General features: G+C 37.4%; 3 long non-coding RNA genes and 1 pseudogene across 3 annotated transcripts; 2 read left to right on the forward strand and 2 right to left on the reverse strand.

The window, feature by feature from the left end:
• The first annotated feature begins 12145 nt into the window (after window positions 1-12145).
• LOC149109334 (uncharacterized) lies at window positions 12146-13538 on the forward strand (annotated as a pseudogene).
• A 1195-nt stretch (window positions 13539-14733) lies between these two features.
• LOC149109335 (uncharacterized) lies at window positions 14734-25148 on the reverse strand. Its single transcript, XR_016208669.1, has 3 exons — window positions 24830-25148; window positions 24642-24726; window positions 14734-14904 (listed from the first exon to the last, which is right to left on the reverse strand). It is a non-coding gene; the product is annotated as an uncharacterized LOC149109335 (long non-coding RNA).
• LOC149109336 (uncharacterized) lies at window positions 16764-18879 on the reverse strand. The gene is made up of 2 exons (XR_016208675.1): window positions 18662-18879; window positions 16764-18193 (listed from the first exon to the last, which is right to left on the reverse strand). It is a non-coding gene; the product is annotated as an uncharacterized LOC149109336 (long non-coding RNA).
• On the forward strand, window positions 18920-20330 carry LOC149109337 (uncharacterized). The gene is made up of 2 exons (XR_016208657.1): window positions 18920-19062; window positions 19786-20330. It is a non-coding gene; the product is annotated as an uncharacterized LOC149109337 (long non-coding RNA).
• Window positions 25149-27512: the final 2364 nt, after the last annotated feature.

Below are 27512 nucleotides of genomic sequence, written 5' to 3' on the forward strand. Positions count from 1 at the left end.
GAAGCCACACGAGTCACATAACTCAAGAATTATGTTATCCACGGCTATCTTTAGTACGGTGGTTATTTCCCTACCAATGACGTAATCCTTGCACGTTCTGACACGTTCTTTGCTTGGCTTGCATATATTTAATTTTCCTCCCGATCTATGATAAAGAAAACACAATAAAGAAAACAATATCCGTAACATTGTCCTTGTATTAATGTTTCAACAGCTTTTGGCGAGTAAACATCACAGGTTGCGTGACTCAAAATTTGGCCGAGAGGAAGTTTGGGTCTGGTCACCGACAAAACTAACAAGAAGATCTGGTAGATCTAATAACCGCGCTTATAAAATTTAACTGTTTTCTTAGCACTACAGTCGCAACGCAGTGCACATTCCAAAGCAGTCCTTTATGATTCTTTTCTTACCGCAGACATCACATCACTTGATCAACACAAACTCTATTATTGCAGCATCAGTCGTAGTCGTTGTGAACTCTCCGATGACGTAATGGTCTTAATCTGGAACTTTCTCCGGGATATGTACGGGCATGAAGATACGAACACTATTAACAACAGCTTTCTTTCTTAAAAGTCACAATTAAATTTAATTATTTTTCCCTTAAGTAAAGGGCTAGGTAAGAAGTCACATGAGTCACATAATTTAAGAATTGCGTTATCAACGGCTATCTTTAGCACGGTGGTTATTTCCCTACCAATGACATAATCCTTGCATGTTCTGACATGTTCTTTATTTAATTTTGCTTACGATCTATAAACTCGTTGCGATGAAACAGCCAAAGAATTTACTTTACTTGTCTCAAACCACAAGAAATACTCGCAAAATTGCAAATGAATTAATGACCGTCGCTTCTGGCGAAATAAACTTGCAAAGTAAACACGATCTTATTTGTCATGTAGCGAAAGTAAAAGCTGCAACGTCAGCGCATTTTATGGCTGACTTAATACTTTTTTTAGCGTATTTATTTTTTCCTCAGTTGGAATCCAACGCTTCAATAAAACCAAAACAAAATATATTTTACACACAAATAAAGCAGACAATATCCGTAACATTGTCCGTGTATTAATTTTTGAAAAGCTTTTGGCGAACAAACATTACAAGTTGCGTGATTCAAAATTTGGCCGAGAGGAAGTTTGAGCCTGGTTACCGACAAAACTAAAACAAGAAGATCTGTTAGATCTTATAACCACGCTTTTCAAATTTAACAGTTTGCTTAGCACTACCGTCGCAACGCAGCGCACATTTTAAAGCAGTCCTTGATCAACACAGTCTGTATTATTTTACCATCAGTCGTAGCCGTTGTGAAATCTCCGATGACGTAATGGTCTTAATCTGGAACTTTCTTCGGGATATGCATTTGCATGAACGATATGAACGATACGATAATAACACTATTAACAACACCTTTCTTGCTTAAAAGTCATGATTAAATTTAATTGGTGTTTTGCAAGAGTAAAGGGCTAGCAAAGTAGTCACACGAGTCACATAATTCAAGACTTCCGTTATCCACAGCTACGCTTAGTACGGCGCTTATTTCCCCGGCAATGACGTAATCCTTGCATGTTCTGACATGTTTTTAGCTTGGCTTGCAAATATTTAACTTTCCTTCTGATCACGAACTCGCTGCGATAAAACAGCCAAAGAATTTACTTCATTTGCCTAAAACCACAAGAAATACTCGCAAAATTTCAAATAAATTGATGACCGTCGCTTCTGCCGAAACAAACTTGCAAAGTAAACACGATCTTATTTGTCATGTAGCGAAAGTGAAAGCTGCAACGTCAGCACATTCCATGGCTGACGTAATAGCTTTTTTTTAGCGTATTTATTATTTCCCTTCGAATACCTTTTCAGCGTATTTATTATTCCCTTTGAATCCAATGCTTCGATAAAACCAAAAGACAATATATTTTACCCACAACAAAGAAAACAATATACGTAAAATTGTCCTTGTATTAATGTTTCAACAGTTTCTGGTGGAAAGACATCACAGGTTGCGTGACTCGTGACCTGCAAGACTTGCGTGATTTGGCCAACAGGGAGTTTGGGTCTGGTCACCGACAAAAAAAAATAACAAGAAGATCTTTAAGATCTTATAACCGCGCTTTTAAAATTTAACTGTTTTCTTAGCTCTACAGTCGCAATACAGGGCAGATTCCAAAGCAGTCTTTGATGATTCATTGATTACTGTAGACACATCACTTGATCAACACAAACTGTATTATTGTACCACCAGTCGTAGCCGTTGTGAAATCTCCGATGACGTAAAATTCTTAATCTGGAACTTTCATCGGGATATGTATGGGCATGAAGATACAAACACTATTAACAACAGCTTTCTTTCTTAAAAGTAACGATTAAATCTAATTGTTTTTTTCCCTTGAGTAAAGGGCTAGCAAAGAAGTGACATGAGTCACATAATTCAAGAATTGCGTCATCCACGGCTATCTTTAGTACGGTGGTTATTTCCCTACCAATAACGTAGTCCTTGCATGTTCTGACATGTTGTTTGCTTGGCTTGCAAATATTTAATTTTCCTTCCGATGCATGAACTTGCTGCGATGAAACAGCCAAAGAATTTACTTCATTTGCCTAAAACCACAAGAAATACCCGCAAAACTGCGAATAAATTATTGACCGTCGCTTCTCGCGATATAAACTTGCAAAGTAAACACGATCTTATTTGTCACGTAGTGAAAGTGAAAGCTGCAACGTCAACGCATGCCATGGCCGAGGTAATAGCTTTTTTTTTGGCGTATTTCTTATTTCCTTGGAATCCAACGCTTCGATAAAACCCAAAGCAATTTAGTTTATACGCAAGAAGGAAAACAATATCCGCAACATTGTCCTTGTGTTAATGTTTTAACAGCTGTTGGCGAGTAAACATCACAGGTTGCGTGACTCAAAATTTGGCCGAGTAGAAGCGTGGGTCTGGTCACCGACAAAACTAAAAAAAACAAGAAGATCTGTTAGATCTTATAACCGCGCTTTTAAAATTTAACTGTTTTCTTAGTATTACAGTCGCAACGCAGTGCATATTCCAAAGCAATCTTTGATGATTCATTGATTACTGTAGACATCACAGCACTTGATCAACATAAACTCTATTATCGCACCATCAGTCGTAGCCGTTGTGACATCTCCGATGACGTAATAGTCTTAATCTGGAACTTTCTTCGGGATATGTATGGGCATGAAGATACGAACACTATTACAAACCGCTTTCTTTCTTTAAAGTCACGATTAAATTTAATTGTTTTTTTCCCTTGAGTTAAGGGTTAGCAAAGAAGTCACACGAGTCACATAATTCAAGAATTGCGTTATCTACGGCTATCTTTAGTACGGTGGTTATTTCCCTATCAATGACGTAATCTTTGCACGTTCTGACACGTTCTTTGCTTGGCTTCCAAACATTTAATTTTCTTTCTGATCTATGAACTCGCTGCGATGAAACAGTCAAAGGATTTACTTCATTTGCCTAAAACCGCAAGAAATACTCGCAAAATTACAAATAAATTAACGACCGTCGCTTCTGCCGAAATAAACTTGCAAAGTAAACACGATCTTATTTGTCACGTAGCGAAAGTGAAAGCTGCAACGTCAGCGCATTCCATGGCTGACGTAATACCTTTTTTCAGCGTATTTATTATTCCCTTTAAATCCAACGCTTTGATAAAGCGAAAAGAAAATATATTTTACCCACAAAAAAGAACACAATATCCGTAAAATTGTTCGTGTGTTTATGTTTTAACAGCTTCTGGCGGAAAAACATCACACGTTGCGTGACTCAAAGTTTGGCCGAGCGGAGGTCTGCGTCTGGTCACCGACAAAAAAAAAAAAATAAAAAAAATAAACCACGGGTAAACCTAGAACCGCGCTCGGCCCATGGCCGCGCGGTTAACAAGAAGATCTGTTAGATCTTAAAACCGCGCTTTTAAAATTTAACTATTTTCTTAGCACTACAGTTGCAACGCAGTGAACATTCGAAAGTAATCCTTGATGATTCATTGATTACTGTAGACATCACATCACTTGATCAACACAGACTGTACTATTGCACCATCAGTCGTAGCCGTTGCGAAATCTCCGATGACGTAATAGTGTTAATCTGGAACTTTCTTTGGGATATGTATGGGCATGAAGATACGAACACTATTAACAACAGCTTTCTTTCTTAAAAGTCAAGTTTAAATTTAATATTTTCCTTGAGTAATAGGCTAGCAAAGAAGTCACACGAGTCACATAATTCAAGAATTGCGTTATCGACAGCTATCTTTAGTACGGTGGTTATTTCCCTACCAATGACGTAATCATTGCACGTCCTGACATGTTCTTTGCTTGGCTTGCAAATATTTCATTTTCCTTCCGATCTATGAACTCGCTGCGATGAAAGAGCCAAAGAATTTACTTCATTTGCCTAAAACCACAAGAAACACTCGCAAACTTGCAAATAAATTAATGACCGTCGCTTCTGGCGAAATAAACTTCCAAAGTAAACACGATCTTATTAGTCACGTAGCGAAAGTGAAAGCTGCAACGTTAACGCATTCCATGGCTGACGTAATACCTTTTTTTAGCGTATTTATTAATCCCTTTGAATCCAACGCTTCGATAAAACCAGAAGAAAATATATTTTACCCACAACAAAGGAAACAATATCCGTAAAATTATCCGTGTATTAATGTTTTAACAGCTTCTGGCGGAAAAAACATCACACGTTGCGTGACTCGGAATTTGGCCGAGCGGAGTTCTGCGTCTGGTCACCGACAAAAAAAAACAAAAAAAACAAAAAAGTAAACCTAAAACCGCGCTCGGCCCATGGCCGCGCGGTTAACAAGAAGATATGTTAGATCTGATAACCGCGCTTTTAAAAGGTAACTGTTTTCTTAGCAATACAGTCGCAACGCAGTGCACATTCCAAAGTAATCATTGATGATTCATTGATTACTGTAGACACAACATCACTTGATCACCACAAACTGTACTATTGCATCATCAGTCGTACCGTTGTGAAACCTCCGATGAGGCAATAGTCTTAATCTGGAACTTTCTTCGGGATATGCATGGGCATGAACGATATGAACGATACGATAAGAAGACTGTATTAACAACAGCTTTCTTTTTTAAAAGTCATGACTAAATTTAATCGGTGCTTTCAATGAGTAAAGGGCGAGCAAACTAGTCACACGAGTCACATAATTTAAGAATTGCGGTATCCATGGCTATCTTTAGTGCGATGGTTATTTCCCTACCAATGACGTAATTCTTTCACGTTCTGACATTCTTTGCTTTGCTTGCAAATATTTATTAATTTCCTTCCGATCTATGAACTCGCTGCGATGAAAAAGCCAAAGAATTGACTTCATTTGCTTAAGAGCAGCTTCGCCTAAATATCAACTAGACTTGGAAATAGCGAAAAAATCGAATTTCTTCAAACTCGCCCAGAATGAAGCCCTACGGGCACTAGTTACAAAAATATCGTTTTAAGTTCGATAAATCAAAAATTATTTTTTCCTCAATTTTTTCGTGTCGATGCCCCAAATCGGCCAAAATCCATCGAAAATGAGCGGCATATTCAGAGGCTCGTAAACTCAAAAGCAAAAATCTTAATTACAAACTGATTGCACGTCGTGTTTGTACTTCTTTTTTTTGTCTATTTGGAGCTAAATAGATCGTGATTTGATCAGCACTTAAATATTTGACGAATTTTTTAAGGTAACGACCCAAGACAGCCTTACAAGAGGTCTACATTTAGCCTATTTTCAAATGCTAAAAAGGCGTTCTGGTATACGGCTTTTCCCAAAAAGACGACTAGTTTGGTCTGAAAGAAAATTGTTTCTTCTTCAAATTAGTGAAATAAAACTTTTTGGGTAAATAAAATCGCGAGCGCTGAGATAGCGAACTAAATGCAGCACTTCTTCCTGAAAACGTGACCTTTGACCCGAGCGTAGCGAAACCAATTACTGCAAGAAAACCCGGAAGAAAAGCAAACGCTTCGTTATTTTGAGACAATTTCTAGTGATATCTCTCCGAAACCATGATTGCAAGAAACTATTTCCAGATATGAAATCTTGCAGGGTCAAAGAAGGAGCTTAAGAGCGCATTTTGACACAATAACTTTGTTTGCTGAGAATTGAATTGCAGTCAATTCCAGTGAAATTTGCAAACTTGACGTATGTTAGCCGATACTTACCTGAATGTTTATATTTATAGAAGAGTCGTCTTCTTGGATTAACCCTCAAAAGAAGCTGGATCCAGATTTGGAAACTTCTAAAAGAAGAAACGTTTAATGTTCCGTGACCTGCCTCCTGCTATAAATTAGCTTAAATTCCATGCACATGCCGACCGCATGTTTGTCGTAAAACTCACTTAACTCCTCTGACAGTTTCCATGGGCAACCCCAAAATAAACAATCCCCAAAAATGTAAAGTGAAATTGGTTGTCTTCATGAACAGTTAGAAGGTAGAGTCAAGTTCCATTACCTTTTAAAAGTGCTTGATTCTACTTTGTTCATTCAGTAGTTACTGTCACGTTCGAATACTGCGTAGTATCGGTCACGCCAAAAAACTGCAGACCGTGCAGACTGAGTAAGTTTCCCATACAAAGTCTTGTACGCGTTTGTCTATTGAATTAAAAGTCAAATACTGCGCTTGTGCAGCCTGTGGATAAATGACAAACTTTCAGATATATTTAACACTATTCTGTAACTAGACCCAAAAAAAGGAGTCACAGTGAAAAGCTCAAACAAGTGTCTACTGTCTGCACGGTCTGCACTGTTTTGGCGTGACCGATTCGCGGCATTCGAACGTGAGAGTAGTGAACAAAGTCGACGCAAACAAATAAAATCGAGCACTTTTTAAAGGTAATGGAACTTGACTCTAGCTTCTAACTGTTCATGAAGACAGCCAATTTCACTTTACATTCTCGGGGATTGTTTATTTTGGGGTTGCCCATGGAAACTGTCGGTGGAGTTCAGTTGGTTTTACGACAAACATGCGGTTGGCATGTGCATGGAATTTATAGCATCGGGCAAGTCACGGAATATTAGACATTTCTTCTTTTAGGGGTTTCCAAATCTGGATCCAGCTTCTTTTGAAGGTTAATCCTAGAAGACGACCATTCTATAAATATAAATATTCAGGTAAGTATCGGCTAACATACGTCAAGTTTGCAAATTTCACTGGAATTCGTTAACGGTCATTGACTTCAATTCTCAGCAACCAAAGTTATTGTGTCAAAATGCGCCCTTTAGTTCCTTCTTTGACCCTGTAAGATTTCATATCTGGAAATAGTTTCTTGCAATCATGGTTTCGGAGAGATATCACTAGAAATTGTTTCAAAATAACGAAGCGTTTGCTTTTCTTCCGGGTTTTCTTGCAGTAATTGGGTTCGTTACGCTCGGGTCAAAGGTCACGTTTTCAGGAAGAAGTGCTGCATTTAGTTCGCTATCTCAGCGCTCGCGATTTTATTTACCCAAAAATTTTATTTCACTAATTTGAAGAAGAAACAATTTTCTTTCAGACCAAACTAGTCGTTTTGGGAAAAGCCATGTACCAGAACGCCTTTTTAGCGTTTGAAAATAGGCTAAATGTAGACCTCTTGTAAAGCTGTCTTGGGTCGTTAATTTAGAAAATTCGTCAAATATTTAAGTTCTAATGAAATCACGATCTATTTAGCTCCAAATGGACAAAAAAAGGAAGTACAAATACGACGTGCAATCAGTTTGTAATTAAGATTTTTGCTTTTGAGTTTACGAGCCTCTGAATATGCCGCTCATTTTCGATGGATTTTGGCCGATTTGGGGCATCGAAACGAAAAAATTGCGGAAAAATTTTTTTTGATTTATCGAACTTAAAACAATATTTTTGTAACTAGTGCCCGTAGGGCTTCATTCTGGGCGAGTTTGAAGAAATTCGATTTTTTCGCTATTTCCAAGTCTAGTTGATATTTAGGCGAAGCTGCTCTTAAAACCACAAGAAATACTTGCAAAATTGCAAATAAGTTAATGACCGTCGCTTCTGGCGAAATAAACTTGAAAAGTAAACACGATCTTATTTGTCACGTAGCGAAAGTGAAAGCTGCAACGTCAACGCATTCCATGGCTGGCGTAATACCTTTTTTAGCGTATTTATTATTCCCTTTAAATCCAAAATCTCGATAAAACCAAAAGAAATATAGTTTACCCACAACAAAGGAAAAAATATCCGTAAAATTGTCCGTGTATTAATGTTTTAACAGCTTCTGGCGTAAAAACATCAGACGTTGCGTGACTCAAAATTTGGCCGAGAGGAAGTTTGGGTCTGGTCACCGACAAAACTGAAAAAAACAAGAAGATCTGTTAGATCTTATAACCGCGCTTTTAAAAGTTAACTGTTTTCTTAGCAATACAGTCGCAACGCAGTGCACATTCCAAAGTAATCCTTGATAATTCATTGATTACTGTAGACACCACATCACTTGATCAACACAAACTGTATTATTGCACTATCAGTCGTAGCCGTTTTGAAATCTCCGATGATGTAATAGTCTTAATCTGGAACTTTCTTCGGGATATGTATGGGCATGAACGATATGAACGACAAGATAATAACACTGTTAACAACAGCTTTCTTTTTTAAAAGTCATGATTAAATTTAATTGGTATTTTCTACGAGTAAAGGGCTAGCAAAGTAGTCACACGAGTCACATAATTCAAGACTTCCGTTATCCACGTCTATCTTTAGTACGGTGGTTATTTCCCTTCCAATGACGTAATCCTTGCACGTTATGAGATGTTCTTTGCTTGACTCGCAAATATTTAATTTTCCTTCTGATCACCGAACTCGCTCCTATGAAACAGCCAAAGAATTTATTACATTTTTCAGAACCACAAGAAATAATCGCAAAACTGCAAATAAATTAATGATCGTCGCTTCTGGCGAAATAAACTTGCAAAGTAGACACGATCTTATTTGCCACGTAGCGAAAGTGAAAGCTGCAACCTCAGCGCATTCCATGGCTGACGTAATACTTTGTTTACACGTATTTATTGTTTCCTTGGAATCCAACACTTCGATAAAACCAAAAGAAAATATACTTTACCCACAACAGAGAAAAAATATCTGTAAAATTGTCCGTGTATTAATGTTTCAACAGCTTTTGGCGAACAAACATCACACGTTGCGTGAGTAAAAATTTGGCCGAGAGGGAGTTTGGGTCTGGTCACCGACAAAAAAATAATAACAAGAAGATCTGTTAGATCTTATAACCGCGCTTTTAAAATTTAACTGTTTGCTAACCACTACGGTCACAACGCAGTGCACATTCCAAAGCAGTCCTTGATGATTCTTTTGTTACTGCAGACATCACATCACTTGATCAACACAAACTCTATTATTGCACCATCAGTCATAGCCGTTGTGAAATCTCCGATGACGTAATGGTCTTAATCTAGAACTTTCTTCGGGATATGTATGGGCAAGAACGATATGAACGATACCATAATAACTCTATTAACAACAGCTTTCCTTCTTAAAAGTCATGATTAAATTTAATTCGTGTTTTCCACGAGTAAAGGGCTAGAAAAGTAGTCACACGAGTCACATCAGTAATTCAAGACTTCCGTTATCCACGGCTACCTTTAGTACGGTGGTTATTTCCCTACCAATGACGTAATCCTTGCATGTTCTGACATGTTCTTTGCTCGGCTGGTAAATGTTTAATTTTCCTTCTGATCACCGAACCCGCTGCGATGAAACAGCCAAGGAATTTACCTTATTTGCCTAAATCCACAAGAAATACTCGCAAAATTGCAAATAAATTGATGACCGTCGCTTCTGCCGAAATAAACTTGCAAAGTAAACACGACCTTATTCGTCACGTAACGAAAGTGAAAGCTGCAACGTCATTGCATTCCACGGCTGACGTAATACCTTTTTTTAGCGTATTTATTATTTCCCTTCGAATCCAACGCTTCGATAAAACGAAAAGAAAATATATTTTACCCAAAGTAAAGAAAACAATATCCGTAACATTGTCCTTGTATTAATGTTTCAACAGCTTTTGGCGAGTAAACATCGCAGGTTGCGTCATTCAAAATCTGGCCGAGTGGAAGCTTGGGTCTGGTCACCGACAAAACTGAAAAAAAAAACAAGATCTGTTAGATCTTATAACCGCGCTTTTAAAACTTAACTGTTTGCTTAGCACTATCGTCGCAACACAGTGCACATTCCAAAGCAGTCCTTGATGATTCTTTTGTTACTGTAGACATCACCAACCTCGTTCCCAGGGTCTTATATTACCGCCCTCTGGAGTGAGCGTCGAGAGACCCTGGTTGGGTCTGGTCACTTGTTACTTTGACAATGAGAACATCAGGGAGGGGTCCTCTGTAATTAGCAATTTGTCGCGTTGAGCTTTGTCGAATTCAAAGTATCGCGCTACGACTGCCATTATCCACGGCGTTTATCAATACCTAGCTTTGAGGCTGAAATTTCGAATAATATCTATTCCAACGTTTACCTAAAGGTTAAGCAAGTCTGTCTCAAGGCAATTTAGTGGTCGTGATTTTCAGCGTTACCGTCTTACCCACTGGATTTATGGAAAGTCACTCATATGCACACGATCAAATTGATGCAAAAAACATAAGAATGTCTCTAGGAAAACGTATAGCTTCCTCAAAGTAAAGCTACGGCAGTCTTTGAAGAAAAGATGGACGAAGATAAATATGATATTCGTGCAACGCACTTTGCAAACAGTTCTAATAAAATAGCCGGGCCCGACGTCACATGCGGCGTCACAATATCGAATGCAAGTAAGCAATATGTTCACGGAATATCTTAATCTTTGTCCCTGGAGAGCCAGTACTTAGAGCCTTCAAACATATCTTGCAAAAGAAACGAACCTAAACAAAGTATAAGCACGGCATGGCAAATTACAGAGGGGTCAAACTCTGAGAAGCGACGTGCACTTAACAGCGGAAACCGTGCAGACCTGCGACCTCTAAAATGCTGTAACATAATCAAACGACTCTGCTCTACTTATAATTTCCATTTCTTCTTATAACATGGCATAAAAAGTGCCCCTCAGAAAAACGTGTGAAGCAAAGAGTGGTCGAGAGATCGAAAATTAAATGAGAATGTGCACAATTGACACTAATTTATTAACAACGCAATCAAAATTTTTTTTTTCTTTTTCTAGCCTCCTTTTGGTTGAAGATAAATCCAGTTAATCAGCAACGACAGCGAAATGCAGACGTATTACGCCGTAATACGTAATGTATTATTCTTCGTGCTCTGCAAAGTTCGGGGCGCCGGCTGCGCGGTGAAACTTCAATAAATCTTTTCACCCTTTCGCTCCTTTCGAAGTGACTTTGGCTTTCAGTGATCAATTAAAAGGCCCTGAATTCTCTAAAATTATTTAATCGCCGTTCAGAAGACCTACACTTCATTCTGAGGTAAACATGAGTCAAAGATCTTCGATACACAGCCTCGGTTGCGGTGTGCAATTCTCCATTCGCCTTCTTGAGGAGATTTCTACAATATGTAACGTCCTTCACTGAACCATACAATCGTCCGCGGCTTGGATTTCCGCTATCAGATGATGGATAAGTTTTCCTCGGCGTTTGCAGAATATTACCGCCGGACATTGCCGCAGAACATCATATCGTTCTTGGTTTACTTTGGTGACAACACATCCCGCACTCCCGTGAGCTAAGCATGTACAAAATTCCTACTAGGCCGCCCATCCCTTCAGTCAGTTAAAGGAGCTACACCACGACCCGCGCATGTGCGAAATTTGGCTCCGTTCTCATTGAGATTCAAATGCATCCGCCATCTTGAATTTATCGGAATTGTTAAATTTTGCGCGAATTTAGCCGTTCTTGGTTAAAATTATTACGTATTTTTGTCGCGTGTGTGGATTTCTTCTCGTCGATCTACTTATTTTATCGCAGAGGCAAAATTATGGACGCACAAGAGGCAAGAAAGGCTTATCGACGCACAAGAGGCAAGAAAGGCTTATTATAAGAAATTATTACGTATTTTTGTCGCGTGTGTGGATTTCTTCTCGTCAATCTACTTATTTTATCGCAGAGGCAAAATTATGGACGCACAAGAGGCAAGAAAGGCAAGAAAGTTCCTTCGACTCCATTACGTGACAGATTTGAATGTGTGAACTGTTTCGTAGTTTCTGGGAATATGCTCCAACGCAACATCCATTTTCTCTTTCTTCTGTTCTTATCCTCTATCCTCACATCTCCTGTTCGTGCGAAAGCGCTTGTTCCACGAAACAGAAAACAAATGCAAATCGTGGGTGCCCTTGCAAGATGTGGAAGTGAGTGAAAGTGTGGTTCGACAGCAAATCCGTGTCGAAAACACGGTGAGATTCCTTGTTTATGCACTTAGCTTTGATGTAACATTGTTTGTAAATAGGTATTGAAGGGTGCACGTGAATGGAACAACTAGATTTCTAGCTATTTTTGGTTCTGTTTGTGTTCAAGTCTTCATATGTACATATACTCATGTATACGGCATGTTTTTTCATTTAGGCCAAACATTTCACAAAGCATAGAGTAGTTTCGAGTTTTAGCAGTTTGAATTGTCTTTCCCTTGAGCTGAGAAGGTTTCTAGGAGAGTTTGATTTTTCTTATACAAGGTACAACAGCTTTGACATGACTCTTTTTTATCAAGGCTGGTGCAAGTACAACTTGATCTGTGGATGAAGAACACAGCCATACCAGACTGACAACAGGCCAAGTGAAGAGCGGGAGAGGATAACATAAAATAGAGATGTGAGAGTCTGCTTGTATAGAAATATATCTTTATTTATTTTTTTGTTATTATTCCAAGAACAAAAATATGCCTAAATATGGAAAAGACCACCAAAATCAAAGCTTGAACACCAATTCAAATGCATAAAGTTTAGCAAGGCAAGATTTGTTTTGTTCCTACACTTGATGTTTTATATTTCTAGGCCCACTTGGCAAAAACTCTGTGCTTGCTAGCAATCTGTCTTGAATCTTTGGCACAGTTGCAGGCTCTACCTAAAATAAATCAATTACAACACTTAATTTTGTTAGGCGAGCACAAAATACTTTACAGTACTGTACTTTGTTGGTGATTACCTCTATAATGTTCTTTTAGGAATTCATTCAAATGCTTGATGAAGCAATGTGTGCAAACTGTGTGCCAGAAGCCTGCCTAGAAGAATTGACAATTTAGATGAGACCATCAGTGAAAACGACATTTCTCAACCCACCCCTGGCACATCCACAGAGGGACAGATGACAAGTGTGGATGGAATGCCTAACCCTGCACCTCCTTCTAGCAACTCGGCAATATCATTGTGCAATTGCGGCATGTACCAAATTATGCCACAAGAAATAGACTGCGATGACAATAGCACGCATGTCTTCACGAAGGCAGCCTATTGGCAAAATGTTCTCCATAGATACGCTTATCTGGGGAAAGGAAATCAGGTGTGCCCTTCCTGTGTAGCAACAGTTATCCATTGGCAATATCCCTCACACTGGAGTTTATATGGGATTCAGGGCTGATTAAACCAAAACAAATGCAAGTATAAAGTTATTTTTCCCTGAAGAAAAGCCCACAAAGAAAGCATTTAAAGTAATAGTGGAAGAGGCAGTTGTTTTGTTAATTTAAATCACCTCCACACCTGGTTTTCATCTTTATCATTGCACATTCAGGATGGGTGTTGGTTCATTATTCTGAAATAAAATTCAAGCTCAATACATGGTTCTGAGTTGAAAATTCACCAACAACTAGTTCATGAATTTGTTGCTTTTATAAAAGGCCAATGTTTATTACTGGAAGAAAAATCAATACAGAAAAAAGATCAATAAGTTCAGGGTATAGACAGAAAAAAGATCAATAAAAACAAGGTATAGATTAGAAGAGCACACTGGGATTTTTAATGAACCAGATTTTCAAGCTACATCTCTAGGCAGGCTTGTGCAATTTTAAAAATATTTCCCTACAACTGATGGCAGTGCCAAAACCCAAAACGAAACCACTGAAATGAAACTCCTCACAACTGTTAACAGCCAACTGTAACCTGAGTGTTATTCAGGTTAACCAGATTTTTATAGGGCTAACCTGAGTGCTTTCTTGTTGTTTCATTTTGTTGGCAGAGCTGCAAATGACAGTCGGTCATCGGTCATTGGCTGACCAAAATTTGCTCATGTCCAACAAAATCTCAGCTGTGGGTGGACATGATGTCTGGACAATTTTTTATCGTAAATTACTTTACAGTAAGGGTGAATAAAGATCTGCTGTGAGTAAATCTTACTTTTTTTGGTGATGCCCAACCACAATTTGTTTTGTCTGACCAAGATGGTGTTTTAGTAGGACATATGTCCTTTCAAGAGAAAAAAATTATTTGCAGCCCTGGTTTGGTTATTTTGTTTCTGGTTTTAGTACCTGACCTATACAATTTTCCATTATTGCTCGCAATGTTTCATAATATCCAATAGTTCCAAAAGACTTTCCTTAATTCATCAAACACCCTGGACATACTGTATTTAATAACTAGTCATGGTCAGTGCAGTCACCAAATGGTAATCAATAAATTTTATTGGCTATATACATGTACTTTACTGGAGATGTAATTTATTTTAGTGTGGGGGAGAAGTAAAAATTAGCTTGATCATGTCATTGAAATGAACGAATATTGGTACACGTTGTAAAAAGTAAACACTTTGTATGTTTGAGGACAATTTGATTGGAAGCATCTACACTGTATTGGAAAAATAATTTATTTGACAGTATTGAAAGACAACTGTTCCCATGGAGATGCTCTAAAAGAGGCCATATCTTGTAAACAGGACTTCCCTATATATTTCAATAAGATGCTGATATGCCTGTAATATCAACATTGGTAGAACTCGCTGTAACATCAATATCCTCTCTGCAACAAAGACATTGAACACAACACATATTAATCTACGTTCAGTACATATATGCATAAGTGAAGCCTTGGAGCCGATGGCTCATAGCTGCCGGAGTTTATCCCGGTTTCTGTAGCATGAAGCGGCTAGGAGTATTTCTACTACCCCTGGACGGGTTGCTAGTCCATCACAGGTCACTCCCCTGAAATTTGTTAGGTTTCCCCAACAATTTGCCGGTACCCATTTATACTCCTGGGTGGAGAGAGGCACTGTTAGAGTTAAGTGTCTTGCCCAACAACACAACACTGTGTCCCTGGGCCAGCCCTTACCAAACCAAACACTATTTTAAATGTATTTAAATACTATTTTTAAAAACTGTTTTTAACCTATTTTATGAAATAGATTAAAAACAGGGCGCAAAGTGTATTTTTAACGTAGTTTTCGACTGCTTTTAATGGTGTTTAAACCTGTTTAAAACACTATTGAAACAAAATTTGAAATGTATTTTGGAAAGCTTTTAAAAATATAGTTAAAATTCCAAAACTCGAAATCCTTTGCTAAGTTTAAAAATATAATTAAAATAGTCTGTAACTACTTTAAAAATTTCTCGAAGAACACAGCATTCGGAATAAAAACAGGACACAAATCGTTTTAAAAACAGCTTTTAATCTGCAAGACTATTTTTGAACTAGTTTAAATGACAATTTTAAAAGTATTTTGTACAAAATAGGTTTAAAATAGGTGCAAAATTATATTTTTAACATATTTTTTGACTGATTTTAAAGGTGTTAAAACCTGTTTAAAACACTATTGAAATCCACTGTCTCAAAATATATTTCAATAGTACTTTAAACAGTTTAAAAATTAAAGTGGATCATATGTGAAAAAATATGTCAAATACAATATAAATATATGAAAATAGCTTTAAAATAGTCCAGAAATGGCATACAGTACTATAGTATAAAACAGCATAAAAATAGCACAAAATAGTATAAAAACAGTATGAAAATACAGTAAAAATAGTATAAAAATAGTATAAAAATAGTATAAAAATAGTATTAAAATAGTTCAAAAATAGTATCAAAACAGCATAACAATAGTGCCAAAAAAAAACTTAAACTTACATGTAACTTTGCTCTAGCTGTGAACAACACATGACATGCTAGAAGTCAGTGTAGGGCAAACTCAAGCTTGATGGGGGTGCTTGGCTCTACTTCTTTCTTTACTTGTATAATCAATGTATGTAGCTCTACACTTACTGTATCTGTATATGAAAAGCTGTAATAACAGTTGAGCCTACGATAATATTTTTTTTGTCTACTGTACATGTATAAAAGGCTAAAAGTTACTAAAGTTTTAAAAACCAAAACATTTTTGAGTGTATGGTCATCATCATTGGTGCATATTTTCTTTGTTAAGAAGAATTGTAAACAATGTAAAGGAGTCAAAGGAACATGCATGTATCAATACCAATTGAGAACTTGAGGCTAAGGGTCCATTACTTAGTATAAAACATCTTCTATATCACTCATTTTAAGGCTAAATACAGGTTATTTACTTGTACTGGTATGCTTGATTTTCCCTTAATGACAACCCTGGTCTGTACATGGGAACTATACATTGTAAATGTACATGCAGTACATGCATCAATCACTTCTAATCAAGGGAACCCTTTGGCCAATTTAGAGGGTACAACTTATTGTGTGACTTTAGTAAATTTAGTCTAGGTGATGATCATGTTGTGCAAAGGTTTTGTTCATCTTTCATCACTGAGCAATGTCTGAGGCTGCAACTAAACCATGCATCATTTATGTGGTCCATGTTACAGTTGCAAGCAAGTTGTAGGTTTGATTTTGAGTCATGGACTTGTTTTATGTACATGTACAAGTGCATGTAGCAATTAAAGCTGTACCATCTTATTGGGCCTACAGATATTCAGACTATGAGTAGTCCCGGCCTCTTTCGCTTAGTCTATTGTGTGTGATGCAAATGAAAACAGGGAGAAAAAAAAAATGTTGATTTTCTTTTGTGTCATGCATGATACATAGACTAAGGGCCTCTTCATATGAGCCTGGTAACTGGCCAAGTGCTGTGTTGCAAAAGCGAAGCTATTTTGCCTAAAAAGTTTCGTCCTGATTACCCGGGCTGGAGCATTCATATGGGAAAATTTTCATCCTGGTCACTGATATCTTGGATGCAAAAACTGAGATCTCAGTAACCCGGCCAGCCTGGCTTCTCATACATATATGAACACATCAAAATTTTTACGCAGGAAAGAGTGGCAAGGTGAGATCTCAGAAAATGAGCCAGGCTGGTTGAATACTCGTAGTCTTAGCAAGTAGGGCAGGGAAAAACCCACATCCCATTGCCTGGGGCAAGTAAATTTTGCTCTTGGGCAAGTGAAAATGGAAGTTTGGAGGTCTGGTCAGGTGGGCAAGTGAAATTAGCCTCAGTACATATAATCTTGTGAATGATAATTTCCAATCAAAGCCTGTTTCAAAACTTAAGACTGCAAGATGAGCAAAACAGTGAGTTGAAAGCATGGATTAATTTAAAATCCAAGGATACTTTGTGTCTGACACAACAATTGTGTCACTGTTGGTAGTTTCTTTCACCTAGTTTCATAGTGCCAGTAAACTCATTTTGTTATAGTCTATCACTGAATATAGACAGCAACTAGTAAATGATGTAGTTGATAGGGCATGAACCCTACGTGCCCATTGGGCATTAGTAATATTTTAGTGCAGCCAACTGAAAATTAAAATGAAATGGCCCACTGGGCAGCTAGATTTCATTTTTTTTTTTTCCTGCCCTGGCAAGATGAAGCTTAAAAAACGAAAACCACTTGCAGTAAGTTATAGGGAACCCAAGCTGTCACAAGTCAAGGTCATGTGCAACTTGAGGTAAAGTTATACAAAAACTACAGTATTCCATCATGAAAGATATAATTAATGCATACCATGTTCCCCTTGAAATAAACTTTGTAGCCGCAGTGTACATGTATGTAATATATGATTGACAATATTATTATTTACAAGTTAACAAAAATTATCCCATCAAGTTGTAAGGTTCATTCATTTCCAACAAGAAACAACTGTACTTTCACTGATGTGGCATGACTGTAGTAGCTACATATAGCTTCCTTTCTAACCCTAAATTTAGTTATTTCCTCCTTTAAAAATTTACCGACGATTGCAGAATTGCAGCAATAACTTTGTAACCGCAAGGCAGTTGAAAGACCCCTATCAGACTCACAGAGACTTTGGCCCTGACAGGGTAGCACCACTCTCCATCTCCTGTTTCTCAAAGCTGAAAATAAAAACAAATTATTTACTGCATTGTTTAGTTATTGCAGGGTTTAATATTTTTGCCTCCATGTTTTGTTACCATGTTAAGTCTATAAAGTTGCATTTCCACTTGAAGAAAACCAAACTGTTTGATTCAACTTCCACAGCTCGCACTTTAATTTCCCTACGAAGAGATCGATCAGTTTATGCCATGTCAAGATAGTAAAATGATCACAATGGATGAGTAATTTACGGCTGCACAAAAATGGCATACACAGTTGCAAACATGTAACTGTCATATAACTGATCATACATGTATATAAAACAGTACCTAATTATGTAGACTGGACAAAGAACAATTCAAAATTCAGATCTATGTTTCATAGGCAATCATCTTATTCGATAAAACAGCTGATGTCAGTGGTTACATGCATGTTACATGCATCTTTTCGAATGAAAGACACACCAAGACAGAAGATGGTCGGCTTACCTCCATTTCGTTGAGACATTACCGAGTTGAAGTCTATCAGAAAGACAAATCATGGTCGCTGCACCCACGAGTCATATGATTCGGTTCGGTCCCTTAAGCTTTCGTCCAGTAAAAGGTAAAAAGACAAACAAATGAACTGTTGCACTGGTTTTAAACGACTGGAACGAAACCTCCGTTTTACACAGCAATTTTGAAATGAAAACAAGTCACGTGGTCACTCACATGATCTTTCATGCAATCACAGCTGACCAAAATGTTCGCATCAGAGTATTGCACCGGTGGGTCAGCGGAAAATCGACCGGAAAATCCGTTTGCGCCAAAAGTTACGACCGCCAAAACGAAGCAAGAGGATTGCATCGATCGCCACATTGGATATAGTTCTTAGCCCAGGATTTTTAACGGTACGGTATCTGTTTATTTTATCTGCTTAAACTCCATTTTTTTGTTTACAGCCCTAGTAACTTTTTCAAGCATATTTTCAGGTATTTTACATTGAGACATACGCGGGTAATGCTTGGCGTCTTCTTGTTTGGATGCGCCAAATGTTTATTCATAAAAGAAGCTTTCTCTTAGATGCATGGCTTTGCTCCAGACGTAACTAATCACGTACCAAATCGAACGTTCGATTAAACGAACTTTATCGAAATCAATCGAACTTAATCGAACGATTGGGTCCGAACGCTCGAAGAACAAAATTGGGACATTCGAATGAATGAAATCGCACTTTGTTGTCGTGCGAGAATGTGTTGTACACATATTCATGTATTGACTAATTGCATGCTATAACACATGAAATCCAAGCTTGAATCAAGCCTGCCATGAACAGTCGAATCCTTGCATTTTGGTTGCGACGTTAGGTGTCACTCAACCTGTATTCGCCCTATTGTTTCTATCGTTAATTTTACTTTAATTATTTTCATTCTTCTATATTATGGATGTAGATTTCTTGGCAAAAATGATATTCACACAAAGGGGCTCTGGAAAATGGTTGAAGGGCCTAGTGTTAGGGACTTCTCCCCATGCACATGTTAGTTTTGATCTTCAGTGGGGGATAGACAAGCATTCAGTGTAGTTCAAATTCACCAAATTTTTGATTAGATGAATGCACTACATTTATGTGGCAGGTTGATATATTTCCAAAAAATATGGCTAAGCACAACAAAGGTTCAGGAAGAAGAAATTACCTGGCAAGAAGAAGAAAAAATAATGAAAGACAAGAGGACGAAGTAATAGGAGAAGGATGAAAACACAGAAAAGTACATGTAGCTGTAGTATTTCATTCTTTGCAAGAAACTGAGGCAGATGAAACAATTAAGTTGGGAAAGATTTGCGGAATCAGTGTGATTTACCACCAAGGCGTTTTTATGTGGTCCAATGAGGGTTCTTTATTCGCTTTTGCTTGTAACATTTTCAAGAAACAGAGAAAATTTAACCAGTTACAGAATAACCCACTAGGACATGAATGAATGGGTAAGTGGATAATGCAGTTGATTCATGTACATAATTAATAATGAAATGTTCCAAGTCCTGGTTCTGTAGTTGTTGTTCGTGAGATCTTGAAGCTTGTGCTCTAGTTTGCAAGATGGCATCCAAGCAAATGCGCAAAGGCCTCTAGGTGTTCTGAAATGTTATTGTTGACAACTGAAAAATAAATCTTTTTATCATTCGATGCATTTTGTCTTCCTTTTCATTGGCTGAGAGCCCACCAAATGACCTGTAAATAACTGCCTACAAATAATGATCTGCTCATGCGTAGTGCCATGTAAATGTGTTTGCTGCAAATAATATTGAATTTTCCTCTCATGCGTAATTGAAACCAAGCTCTCAGGTGAAATAATTTAAATGGCAGATCGCTTCCCTGAGCTGTCAGAGTGATTTAAATGTGAAACCAAACTGGGTGGTCACAGATCAATTATTTGCCTCAGCCTTCAGCTTCGGCAAATAATTGATCTGCTTGCCACTGACAAATCATGATATTTTGCTCAACCTCATCCAATAATAATTATTATTCACAGTTATTGTGAATTTGATACATATATTTGTTTGGTTTTAAAACCAAAGGAACCGGTGCTTTTTGCCAGCTTGCTGTGATGTTAGTAGTGAATGCCTCTTGTTAACAGATCAGAGCACAGACTCTTATAATATTAGCCTGGTCACAACATCTGTCATTGAAACCAACCACTAAATTCAACATAAGTCTGCTCATAACAGACTGGAACAACAACTTTTATCATTAACAACTGTTTAGACAAAAAAAAAATGGATTTCCTACATTGTTAACAATAATGACTAAACTGTTAAATGACTGTCAAATCTGGGAAACTGTAACTGCTCATATGGGAAACAAGAAAAAAAGGATTGTTTGAAAGAACCAAAAAAAAAAAAGGAATTTGGTTGTGAGATCTTGATTTTGGTGTAGTTTGTGAGTGACAGCACTTTTGCAAGATCTTGAAGCATGTATACCATGATGAGTGACCACAATAAGTAACTGGCTGATTACTACAAGCAATTTTCTTTTTCATATTCAGTGGTTGTCATTTCTTGTGATTTGTTTTGAGATCTTTCACGTGCACACTGTGAGTGGAACACTTTTTGCCAAAATTACATGTATGTAAATTATGTAATCTTGAAGCATGTACATGATGACTGACCACAATCAATAATTTGCTAATTACTGCAAACTAGTTACATGTACCTTGAAATTTTCATTTTAATATTGAGTAGATGTGATTTTTTGTGATTTGACTGTGAGATCTTAATTCTGGTCTACTTTGTGAGTGATGGCATGTTTTGCCATTAGGAGTGGCCCCAATCAATAATAAGTAATGTCAACCAATTACTTGGATCCATTTTCCTCGAGTTATTAGTTGTTGCTTTCAGAGATTTAATTGCTTCTGGTAAATTTTTAAAGTGATGACACTTTTGATAGAACTTATATATTGTGCATGTACATGCAGCCTAGCACACTCTCTCAGCCTGAACCTCACTTGTGAACAAACATGGCATCTGTGACCATGTCCTTTTAGAGAAGACCGGGATTTACTTTAACGCCTATCGATAAACTCCTCTGAGAAGTCCTGGAGTTGTTCAGTCTTTGCCTGCCATTTTGGTTGTAAACAGTGCTTGATACTTCGAGAAAAAAGAAAGACAGGAATACATGTACATGTAGGGCGGCAAGAGAGTGCTTTTTTGCGAAAAGGTTTGTTTGTCCACAGATTCATGTTTTTGGCTTGGCTAAATTATTGATTAATTTTGATATTGAGAGAGTCTTAAAAGCTTACATGTACACACTAAAAGTGTAAGTTTTTTGTTTTCCTAATTTTGCATTTGTTTAGGTGATGTCTATGCCAAATATTTTGTTATAATATGTGAGTTTATCTATTTAATTCCAATAGAGTAATGTTTATAATACAGATTCCTAAACACTATTCACACTGCACTCTAAGTTTTATATTTGATGTTGGAAGAGACTCTTACATTTACATGTAGGTCCTAGTTTTTGGGGCACCCAAATTTAAATTCCTTATGCGTGACCACTTCGCACAGAGCCAGTGCCAGAATGACAGCCACCGCTGAGAGCTATGAAAGAGCCAGTTCCTAAGCCAGAACCTGAGCATGTGCCTGTGTCCATTTGGTCACCAAACAGACTGTAATGTCTGCTCACCTGTGATCTCTTCTATACCAAAACTGGAATTTATGGTACTGGTATTATGTCACCAAATGATGCAAATCCTATGCTTGGCAATTATTTCTTTAAAGCAGTTTTGCAGGAAGCTTTTAGAAAATTCAAACTGTCAGCTGATGTTAAAAAGTTCCCAGAGGTTACAGCCGATAACACTTTTGCATGAGTAATCACAGCATAATAAACAAAAGTTAAGACCAAGTTCCTGGCAAACAAGGCCAAACAATGATTTAATGAAACAAGAGGGTCTGGATCTGATTTACAGTATAAATTTACAGGCAAAGATTCACACTGTTTTTGTCATAACTTCATGAGATTAACCAAGTGAAGTGGCTTAGTCATGACATTGATTCCAAGAAGGAACATCAAATTTACATAGTAGATATAATATACTGCTTGCAAAACTAAATCAAAAACTTCAGACGACATCCCACATTTAAATTCTATCCTCCAGCCATAAAAGTGCCCTCTTTCGGGGACTGAGACACTGGTGGATCATTTTCAGCCAGATCTTTATTTCCCCTTTGAGAAGTAGTGCAGCTGATTTCTGGGACTGTCTTGCTCCAAAGAGCTTTGTCCGTCACAGTGTTTTTTGAAAAGAGAATTTAGGCTGCTGCTGGCTTTCACCTCTGTTTTAAATGCAAAATGGTCATACATGTAATCATGCAGTGGATGAAGGGCTTGAATCGCTTTCAAAATTACTTGGTCTTCTCCCACCGCCCTTTTGAAACATTGCATGGTTATTTTTGTTGTATTCCTGCTGTACAGTTCAGGTTGATAACAGTGGGCGAAAAAGTTCCACTCATGAGCGTGCGCTAGCCCAGCATGGTACATATAATATAGAACTTATCTGCTGTTTTCTAGATACAATGTAAACTAAACTCACTACAGTTGAGAATCATTGTGTTTAAAGGTTTTGTATGTAAAGCTTGAGTGAAAAGAAACTATTTAAGCAGTTTTCAAAAAGGGGATGCAAATTATGTTGATTGAATTATAAATTTCCATTGGTCTAGATTTATAAATAGTGCAAAAATAGTGTATTTAAAATCTGTTTTTAAGATAGACATTATTGTCATTATTTGAAACTACTCCTTAAATAGTATACTCGCCTGATTAAGACTTAAAATATGTTTAAAACAGACTGTTTTGGTTGTATTTTAAAGCTTATAATATGAATTGCTATCTCAAATAGCTTTTAAACTTCCTATGTAAAACATATTTTATGTTCTTGACATGTCAACTACATTTTAAATATCCTATTTAAAGACTCTTTTGACTGTGAAAATTTGTAAAATACTTTTTAAACGTACAGCCATTGCCAACATAACTTTCAAAACAGGGTTTAACTAGAATTTTTAAACTGTTTGAACGAAATTTTTGTGGCCATAGTATTAAAATAGATTTTAAATCCCCTATTTAAACCCTGTTTTGAGCTCAAACTACGTTAAAAACAGAGTGAAAATCATTCCAATGTCATGAAGTAGGTTTTAACTATACTTGAAATACATTACAAACAAGAAGCGAAATTTTGAATTTTGTACAAAATAGCACAAAAATACCCTATAGTGACTTCAAAACACTGTTTAAATCGTCAAAATACGTTCAAAACAGTTTAAAATCAGTTTAAAGATACAGCTGTTTTGGTAAGGGAGGGCTCAAACCTGGACCGCTCGCTCCTGGGATGAGCACGCTAAGCATACATGCATACATATACTTTATTGGCTCAGCCGCATATAGTTGATGTTTGAATGCAACAAACAAAACAGTAACAAATATATATATATACATATATAAAAACTATCAAAATAAATGCGAAGTCACGCCAAATAAAATTTTGAGCATTACTGACAAGGATGCAGAGCACAAAGGGAATTTTGTATATTTGGATACCGGTAATAAATGTAACATGTGGAGGGCAGGATGACTGAAAAAATCAGTTACTTGACTGGGCCTTTACGATCATGACTGATCATCCACCCTTACAACAACAGAGCCAAGAGTTTATAGTAATAATAGTCCTGATGATGCACTAAATAATACACTTGTAAACCATACAGAATAGCAAGGCATACTAAATTTGAGTGTAAGTGGCAAATTATTTTGTTTTGAAAGGGGAAATTTCACTTGTAGAAAAATCTAGTTCATATGCCCAGTTAGACTACATTAAAATAAGTAAACAGGTTGTATTGACTACGAAGGAAATGAATTAAATGAAACGACTACACATAGTTATTCCTCCTCTAATACAAGTCAAAGTTGCGTGTGGTAACTTGTTTACAGTTGCACATATCAGCTCACCTTCGACATGGCGCCGTCATTTTGCGGAAGGGCTATCTTTCCGTATCTTCTCTCGTCTCGTAGTTTCCTCTACTGACTTACTTTCCTTTATTTGAGAAGCAAAAGAATAGGAAACATGTAAAGTGACCAGATAAACGATAAAAGCAAAGTGGCAAACTGCACGTGAAAGATAAACGAAAGGTACTTGCCTTCGTCGTTCCAGGGAAAGAAAGTGGCCAGCAAACGCTGAATCACTCCGATATTCGCCATAAATCATCGCAGATACTGAGGAAGAATAAAAGCGGCGGTCTAGCAAAATCCTTCGATGGCCTTTTTACCAAAACGTTACTCCCTCAGAAACTGAAGTGTAAATCCTCTTTCGACTACTTGCAGATCGCCGACCGCCTTGAGAAGACATCACACTGCATCACAACATCCACGAAAATTCACTCACAAAACATCGAACACGAGCCAAAATCTACATGGAAATACTCTACAACAATCAATTGACCTATAACCGCTATCAAAAGAATAGACCACTCAAGGATGGCAGAGATATTTTCCGATAAAGTTATGAATAAGTCCTTGCCAACGATTTTGAAAGTTTGAGGCTAAAACTTTCAAACTGTTTCGTGACCGCACGCGCATGCGCGACCGTGACCTGGCTCCTTTAATTGTCATCTCCCAGATTCTGGGAGACACGTGACCAGACCCAACCAGGGTCTCTCTTCGATCGCTCCAGGGGGCGGTAAGATGAAGAAACTCTGGGAACGAGGTTGAGACATCACATCACTTGATCAACACAAACTCTATTATTGCACCATCAGTGGTAGCCGTTGACAAATCTCCGATGACGTAATGGTCTTAATCTGCAACTTTCTTCGGGATATGTATGGGCATAAACGATACGAACGACACGATAATAACATTATTAACAACAGCTTTCTTTCTCAAAAGTCATGATTAAATTTCATTGGTGTTTTCCACGAGTAAAGGGCTAGCAAAGTAGTCACACGAGTCATATAATTTAAGACTTCCGTTATCCAGAGCTACCTTAAGTACGGGGGTTATTTCCCTACCAATGACGTAGTCCTTGCATGTACTGACATGTTCTTTGCTTGACTTGCAAATATTTAATTTTCCTTCTGATCACCGAAGTTGCTGCGATAAAACAGCCAAAGAATTTACTTCATTTGCCAAAAGCCACATTAAATACTTGCAAAATTGCAAATAAATTGATGACCGTCGCTTCTGCCAAAATCAACTTGCAAAGTAAACACGATCTTATTTGTCACCTAGCGAAAGTGAAAGCAGCAAAATCAGCGCATTCCATAGCTGACGTAATACCTTGTTTTAGCGTATTTATTATTTCTTTTCGAATCCAACGCTTTGATAAAACCAAAAGAAAATATATTTTCCACACAAATAAAGAAAACAATATTCGTAACATTGTCCTTGTTTTAATGTTTCAACAGCTTTTGGCGAGTAAACATCACAGGTTGCGTGACTCAAGATTTGGCCGAGGGGAAGTTTGGGTCTGGTCACCGACAAAACTGAAAAAAAAAAAAAAAAATAAACCACGGGTAAACTATGAACCGCGCTCGGCCCATGGCCGCGCAATTAAAAAAAAAAAATAATAATAAACCACGGGTATACCTAAAACCGCGCTCGGCCCATGGCCGCGCGGTTAACAAGAAGATCTGTTCGATTTTATAACTGCGCTTTTAAATTTTAACTGTTTTCTTAAAAGTACAGTCGCAACGCAGTGCACATTCCAAAGCAATCCTTGGTGATTCATTGATTACTGTAGACACTACATTACTTGATCAACACAAACTGTATTATTGCACCACCAGTCGTAGCCGTTGTGAAATCTCCGATGACGTAATAGTCTTAATCTGGACCTTTCTTCGGGATATGTATGGGCATGAAGATACGAACACTATTAACAACAGCTTTCTTAAAAGTCACGATTAAATTTAATTGTTTTTTTCCCTTGAGTAAAAGGCTAGCAAAGAAGTCACACAAGTCACATAATTCAAGAATTGCGTTATCCACGGCTATCTTTAGTACGGTGGTTATTTCCCTACCAGTGACGTAATCTTTGCATGTTCTGACAAGTTCTTTGCTTGGCTTGCAAATATTTAATTTTCCTTCCGATCTTTGAACTCGCTGCGATGAAACAACCAAAGAATTTACTGCATTTGCCTACAACCACGAAAGATATTCGGAAAATTATAAATAAATTAGTGACCGTCGCCTCTGGCGAAATAAACTTGCAATGTAAACACGATCTTATTTGTCATGTAGCGAAAGTGAAAGCTGCAACGTCAACGCATTCCATGGCTGACGAAAGACCTTTTTTTAGCGTATTTATTATTCGCTTTGAATCCAACGCTTTGATAAAACGAAATGAAAATATATTTTACCCACAAAAAAGAAAAGAATATCTTTAAAATTGTCCTTGTATTAATGTTTTAACAGCTTCTGGCGGAAAACCATCACACGTTGCGTAACTCAACATTTGGCTGAGAGGGAGCTTGGGTCTGGTCACGGACAAAAAAAAAAAAAACAAGAGGATCTTTAAGATCTTATAACCGTGCTTTTAAAATTTAACTGTTTTCTTAGCTCTACAGTCGCAATGTAATCCAGGGCAGATTCCAAAGCAGTCTTTGATGATTCATTGATTACTGTCGACACATCACTTGATCAACACAAACTGTATTATTGCACCACCAGTCGTAGCCGTTGCGAAATCTCCGATGACGTAATAGTCTTAATCTGGAACTTTCTCGGGGATATATATGGGCATGAAGATACAAACACTATTAACAGCTTTCTTTTTCAAAAGTCACGATTAAATTTAATTGTTTTTTTCCCTTGAGTAAAGGG

This window comes from Orbicella faveolata, unplaced genomic scaffold (genome assembly GCF_042242905.1).
Source record: "Orbicella faveolata isolate gen_17 unplaced genomic scaffold, um_ofav_v1 contig_25, whole genome shotgun sequence".
Classification (NCBI taxonomy): Eukaryota; Metazoa; Cnidaria; class Anthozoa; order Scleractinia; family Merulinidae; genus Orbicella; species Orbicella faveolata.